Below are 7,908 nucleotides of genomic sequence, written 5' to 3' on the forward strand. Positions count from 1 at the left end.
ATATTGCATTTAGGTAGCAAGATTTTTGTGGCATGGGGTCAGATGTGGCCCTTTATGACTATCTAAGATAGATAATGTCCATCATTGCTTTGAAGGTCAACATAGCTTCTGGTACCCAGGGAATTTCAGGTCTTGCTCACTGTACATGCTGGCTGGGCATGTGCAGTCTTCTTGATGAAAGAAGTTTAGGAGGACTGTTGGCCTCTGTATCTTTTCTGTTTTCCAGCCTTGAAGGTAGAATAAATGGTATTTTTTGTGTGTGTATGTACATATATGGATGGATGGATGGATGTTCTATGGGGTTCTGTTTAAAATATTTTATTTTGTTTAGTTTTGCCTATAATGACTAGTGGGTTTAGACATTCTATTTATCCTTTTCTTCATTCTATGACTCCCAGAACATTTAAGGTTTTCTTTTTTCTTCTTCCTAAAGGTAAGAAAACCCTTCCCAGAGGCATAAAGCCTTTTCTAGTACTTCTAGTTCTTTTCTGTAATCTGTTGAGAGGTTTGTTTCCCCTGGAGATATCATTACATACTTCCTCAAGTTCTCTACTTCTCCAATGGGTAGCACATCTTCTTATAAAACCAAAATTTTGGAAGAATTTTGGCTACACAATGGATAGTTTTTTCCCTCTTGCTCTTTTCAGATGCAATTTATCTGGTTCTTCTAGGAATACAGCTTAATAAATTGAATTAGATTCATTCATTCTAATTATTTTTTCATATTTTTGTCAATGTGCATACTAATATCATATTTTCTTGTTTACCAGTAGCCAGCTCAGTATTAAGCAGGGCAGCCAGTTCCAGGGAAATCACTTTCATTTGGGGATTTCTGTGGTGACTACAGTGAACGTTCACAGGGTAATGATACTTCAGGGAAGTGTCAGACCTAACACTTATGCCCAGAGCAAGTTGTGCATCTTTCAAAAAGAATCAGTTCACTAGCATTTGTGCTATATATTTGTAGATCATGAGTGAAACTCTGTTTTCAGCTTATTTCTGTATTGTCTTGAAATGAGATGCATGATTTAGGGGTTTCATTTTTCCCTGAAATAACATACTTCTGAATTTCCTGCAGAATAGTTAGAGGATTCACAGTAGTCTGAGCAAACAATCTGAGTTAAAGAAAAACTGCATAAAACTCAAGCATTGTAAATAGGTTAATTCAAGCAAGAAAGTTTTCTGAGACAGCTTTGGTTTGGGGTGTGAATTTTAAATTCAGAATGAAAGTGTGTCTAAGTCTTCTTTGGTTTTCCTCCACATTTTTCACTTGGGTTCTAAACAACCAGCTCCCTATTCAGATGTGTGAGTCGCTTTCCTGCAGTTTGGTCATCAGTGAGAGCTGAGAAGAGTGAGAGAGGTTTTATGTGCTCAGTGGCTGGAGACAATCAGCACTGCGTAATTGCTGGTGCAACATTGGGCAGCCACAACAAAAACAAGGCTGTTTAGCTGTTGTAGCTTCATTCTTTATCAGTTCATCTACAAGAAGATATAACTGTGCAGTTGACTGGGCTTATATATTAGCTCCAAGCCAGAATGCATACTGAAGGATCCATCATGTGGAACAGACATATGTGTAATCAGGTATATGCTTCTCTCTTTAGCTTTTTATACACAATTGCGTGTGTAAATACAATCTTTTTATCCATGTTTTACTCCTGATTCAGGCAGTCTCTGCCCAGTGGGCTCTGTGTGGGAACCTGGTTACCTCAATTTGAGTGATGACTTCTTCAACCATTGGCTAGAGTTTTGTTGTGATGATTTAGCTATATAAAATCTATGCCACTCTACAGATTCACACCAGAGGTATTGATGATGTCCTGTGATGTCATGTCATACAGGTAAGTCAGACAACAATGTATTTGAGAAATTATTGGTAAATTTTACAGGTAGCACTTACATGTGTTCAGGAATTTGTACCCATTGAGTTTGCAAACGTTTATTGCAAATAGGTAAGTAAAACAAAAGGTTTTTTAAATAAACACATACTAACATACACTCATAAGTAATACTTATCTGTGCATTAATTAGTACATGTTTCAGTTGACAATCCAAAAACATACATGTATTTGATGAGCAACACTGTCTAAGTCTCACACATCATTGAATTCAGAATAACTATGTCAACACTAGAAAATATTGTAGTACTAATAAAAGTGTTGTTTGAAAGAGGTATAATTTGAGTTCTGTATTTTTAGACTGCCTCTTTCTCTGCAGGTTATCTGATCTCATAGGAGAGCTGGAGTTCTTACTGGAGGCCTCCATCCTGTGTTGGAGGCTGCCTCACACATTGCCACTGTTGGTGTTGAAATTCCCTTTCCTGTCAACATTTGGCCTATAAAAGGAGGTACTCCCAGCATAGACACTTAATGCTACTACTTAAGCCTAAAAATTATGCTCTGGTCTGCCACTTTGAAAGAGAAAAAACAAAAAACCAAAACCAAACAAACCAGCTTTAGGGACAGAAGGGAAAGGTTTCCCCAGTTTATTCTTTTAACATCCCTAGAGTAAAAAGAAACACAGCTCTACCAAATGGGTTTAGAAAGCCAGAGGCTATACAGAGCATAGCAGGTGATGGCAAAATTCAGAATCAATCATTTTTTGTATTGCATTTACTATTGAATTTCATACATTTATAATCATCCTCCCTTCAGTACCAGCATCTTGCCCAGTATTGATATCCTGGCAGGTATTATAAATTAAGCATGATAACCCCACTATTCAATGTCTACAGAAAATACAAAATTGTTAAAAATAGACATCTAATTTATGTGATTTTTTTTTCCTTACTAAGTTCATGGGGTTATTTTTTCTTATTTTCATTGTTACTTTATATGTTCAATAACTTTGCATAACTGAACATGTGCTTTTATTTATTTCTAAGAAATTTACATTAAAGATTTTGTAAGCTAGTGCAAATAATGGAGAACAGAGACAAATGTTGTGTACTATTTGTTCATTTCAGATCAAGTAGCTTTTAATATGTGCTTGTGTTTACATAATAAATTCTACTACCTCAAATATTTAACTTGTTCTTTTTAAAAAAAAGTGGTTTTTTAGTACAAATTTTTAGACTATTGCTACACAGGACAAACAGATCCAAATCGAGTATTTTTTCAAATGTTTTCCCATAAGATCGAATTTTTAGATGCAATGCATAAATGAAAAAAACTTCACTGTGATGTTTTTCAGAATATGTACTTAATGATACCCCCATTTTTAGTGTTTAGTACCAAGAAAAAAATAATTATTTCATTTAGAATTAACATTTATGTGCTCATTTAGATTTATTTTATTGTGAGACATTCTAATGGTATACATTTTTTGTAAAATACACTTGCATGTTGCTTCAGGTAAAAGGATTATATAAAACATGTATGCATGTGGACCTACTGCCCCCACCAGACTCTTATATGTTGAAACAAGATGGAACACCTTTGGTACAGTAATAGTGAGGGTGGAAATGTTAATCCCAACACTTATATTTATAGAATGTTTACCAGAGATGCCTTTCAAAAGATGAATAATTCGACACTGTTAACTTGTGCTCTTTCTAAACTGGTGTTTGCATTTCTGTACTGGAATGTATTGTATAATTATATTCCCTGGTACTCAGGGATGTCAGTAAAAGTAATGAAAGGTGAATGTCTGTAAATTACTTTCAGAGTCATGTCTTGCATATATTTTGTCTCTCCTTTAACTTATTTTGGTTTTTATTTTGCTTTCCTTCTCAGTTAACTAAAAGTAGCTACTCTTAGGAATATTTCACTTTAAGGCATAACCTTTACTCCTGTCTTTATTTTTTCCTCTTTTTTCAGATAGGCAACTGCAAGGCATAATTGTGAGAAGCAGAAACAGAAATTTCACATCCTCACATGGTTCATTAAATAGCTAACATTATGTTCTTATGTATGAAGAACAATGTTTTAAAAATAATTTAATTGTCTAAGCCAGATAAAATTTATTCAGCATAACAGCTGTATCATACAATTTTATAGACATGGCAAGACATAACAATGCTATTGAAAGTAAGTGAAACTCTGTGTTATAGAGATAGATATATATATATTTAAAAAAACAGGAATATAAGGGTTCCAATTAAATTCTACTTATCTCGAAATACAGAAACTTAGCATAGGGACTAAGACACAGATAAGTAGGCCTGCTAGAATTTATATTTTCACTCCATTCAGTGGACATCACCATACATTTTTGACCTTTTATCTCTGACTCAAGATGTACATTTGATGTTGAATGGTGCCCTTTATTGTCAAAAGCTGCTAAAAAAAGTCAAAAATTAGCAATAAGCCTGCTTTAAAAGAAAAAAAAAAAAAAGAATCAGAGTTCTGTAATAATAATATGCCCATCCTGTGCAACACAAGATTAAAGCAAACATGGTTTCAACTGTGCTATGTACTTTACAACAGCCTCTTAAATTTTAATGTATATTTTTTGTGCCAAACTATCTGAAGGATGTAAAAATGTACTATCTGTCTTTCCACACCTAACCCACACTGCTCAGTACTCAGGAGCTCTTAGTTGTAAATCAGCAGTGACAAGAGTTATTGACTGAATATTCATGGAATTCTTTTAATTTTAATACACTTTCTCCTTCTGGGTCATTGTAATCTTTTCCCTTTCATAAGACTTTTTACAATGCAGAATCCCTCGACATACGTTATTCCTTCTTGATTTTCAAACATATGTTGGGCATCATAAAACAATAGTTCCTCTGTCCTGAGCAATTGCCAGATTGCAGATTTCCAATGAATAAAATATTGCATTTTTAAGTACTGAAAAAATACAGAGCCAACCTCACTACTGAAGAAACCCACAACAGACAGATAGCAAGTGTATAGCTCACCCAAATGTGATTATTACAGAACAGTCACCTAAAATTATCATGCTTTTAGTGCTACTTTCTGATTTAATCCAATTGCTACTCCAGAACAAGTGGAAACACTAGAACTCTGTGCACCTAAGAGGGGCTGCCAATAACTTTAAATATTAATAAAAGCTGAAACGCTGGCCTCTATATTCCTAGGTGTTTCAGAGTGAAATTAGGAGTGAAATCTTGCAAACAGGATCCAGTTGCAAAACTCTCGCTCAATTCATGGGTGCTATGTTTGGCTCAAGGCTACAATTTGTGCCTTCCCTTCTTTGTATATACATCCATAGTAGAATCTGAATATGTACAGTTTCCTTTTAATTTTCTTCATAATTAAGCATAAACTCTACCATCCTTCACATGTCTTTCCTCAGACACTCAATACTCCTGATCATCGGAACATTGAGATGGGTGCTGTGAATCCCTGTCAATGCCATGAGACACCACAGACAGCAGAGCTGACATTGGCACACTCTTTTCAAGCACTTTTCTATTTATAAACCACACATCAGTGGGTACTAAGCTTCCTCAAAACCCCTGTGAGCTCCAGGCAGAGACCTTTCCTTGTTACAAACAGACTGTGTTCTGCTCTGATGGTGTCAAAAAAAATGCAGAAATTGTCCTGCATCTTCCACCTGACATCAGTATTCCTCACAACTAAATTCAGTTTTAGTTGCAAGATTACATTTTGCTATTGTCCCTCTTTGTTAGGTACAAGCACACAGCAATTATCTGGCTTCCTATCTCTGTCTGTTTTACTGACAAAGATTTCTTTTTTTACCACCAGAATGGAAATATAAATATTATTACTGAAAGCAACAAATGAAAACTTTGAGGATGAAAAATGAGTTTTATCCACTAACATTTCAGTGATTCCAAATATAGGATTATGACCTTTCCAAATTACAGATTTTACATTACAATGCAAGACTTTTTCAAAAAGAAAATAATTTCAATTCTATTAATCTAAAATAAATGTGTGCCTTCATACAATCAAAGGTAAAAGTGTGTGTATTTTGCCCTTACTGTATTAAAAAAAAAAAAAAGGGAGGAAAAAAAGGGGTATAAACATCAAAACTGGGGGTATGCTTAAGCTGCATGAAAACTGTACATCTGTAGTGTTTACACATATTCCTGTAGTGTTTTACAACATGCCTGTTTTTTGTACTGTTGCAGTAACTGGATTTACAGGGGCTTATTTTTATTCATAGCTAGATAAAATATATATATATGTATTTTCCCTGAATCAAAGTGAATTAAAAGGAAATGACATGCAAGGGTAGACGGTAGCTCAGATTTCTCATCAGCAGTCTAATCATCCCAGGCAACTCGAAAGCTGCCCACACAATTACTCACGGAGTCTGCTTAGGAAAAGGCATCTCTGCCAGGAAAATCTTTGTTACCTTGAATCCAAGTTTAGTGATGGTCACCTATAATAGGAATTGGAGGGAGGAATGTAAAGTGCAAAGCACTGCATTAAACTGACACTATATATCACTGTTGGGCAGGCTCTACATTTTTATGTGATGCGTTTTACAGACATAGATAAATATATGCAACAGAGTATTTCCTAGTCTGGTTTCTCTTTTCAGTTGTGCCAGTCTCACTGAAGGTAATAGAGCTGCCTCAGTATGAGAGACAAAACTTCTTGAATGTACTGGATGAGAGAGTGGTACTTTCTCTCTCATACCATGCCACAGGCACACTAAACACTGTGAACTTCCATGTAATGAAAAGCTGGGAGATCAAAGCACAACTGCTTCCGTAGCCACCACGGCTAAAACCTGATCATGGTTTAAGTGACTTCAAAAGCATTAGGTGCAGGATGACTTTAGCATCTGAACTTAACCTATAGGGATACTTCATCAACATATAATGGAGGTTTTTCTGCTGGCTGTCATTCTGATAGGGGCAGATATAATTTGTGTTCAACTACTAGAAGGGGAGTATTTATTAGTATTTTTTCACAAAATTCTTTTCTCACTGGAATAAATCCATGTTGGGGTGCAGGGAAGGTAGGATTCAAGTAATTTTCAAAATCATACAATGTTCTTTCAACAATTTGAACAGAAAAGTTTGCATGTGAGGAAAACTTGAATGTTTTGACTAAACTGTCAACTGTTTACTGTCAACTAAACTAGTTGTTGGTTTTTAATGCTGTAAATACAAAATAACGTGAACAGCATAAAAAATGTTTTAAAATAATACAGAATAAATAAAACCATTTCAGCCTAACAAAATATATCTCTATATATGAAATAAACTTTTACTTCTAGTTATTTCCCTGAAAAAAATACCACATTAACTAACTCTGCCAGCAGTGTTTTATGATGAAATGAAATTATTCTTTCCACTTCTTTGACAGCTGATCTGAAATAATTGATTCACTTATTCATTTGCACAGACACAGAATGATGCTTTTGAATAGACTATCTGAATAGATTTTAATAATACATTGTTATGTATCCACATGTTATGTTTAAAGTTTCCATATTCAGTGTGAACACTGATGTTACTGTACAACATATTACATATTAAAAACACAATATTTCAGCTTGGCAGGAAAATCCAGTAGAAAAGAAACAGGCTGATTGAATGATTGAACTGGAAGGTGGCCTCTTCTCATCACATCATTTTTTCCAGCTTTTTGCTATCTTATTATTTCTTTCAAGTGACAGGCAGATATTTTTTTTCATTATTTATTCCACCACCAAACAACTCTTGAAAAACAGCTGTTTATACATGGCAAATCAGTGCCAATACAATCTTCTTTTAATTAATCTGAAAAATTTGGGATGCTTATGTATTGCTGTTTATTATACTAATTGAATTTCATTAAATATTAAGAGTTTTCTACTAATTAGTTCAATTATAACTGAACATACTCAGGGTTATCTCTCTAGAGAATCTGTGGAGTCACCTTTTTTACTATTCTGCCATAATAGTGGAAGATGTCACTTTTAGAGTTATGCACTTGAAGAAGGTCACTACAACATCAGTGTTTTTTTTATAAATAAAGA

Source organism: Zosterops lateralis, assembly GCF_965231275.1.
Source record: "Zosterops lateralis genome assembly, chromosome: 2".
Classification (NCBI taxonomy): domain Eukaryota; kingdom Metazoa; phylum Chordata; class Aves; order Passeriformes; family Zosteropidae; genus Zosterops; species Zosterops lateralis.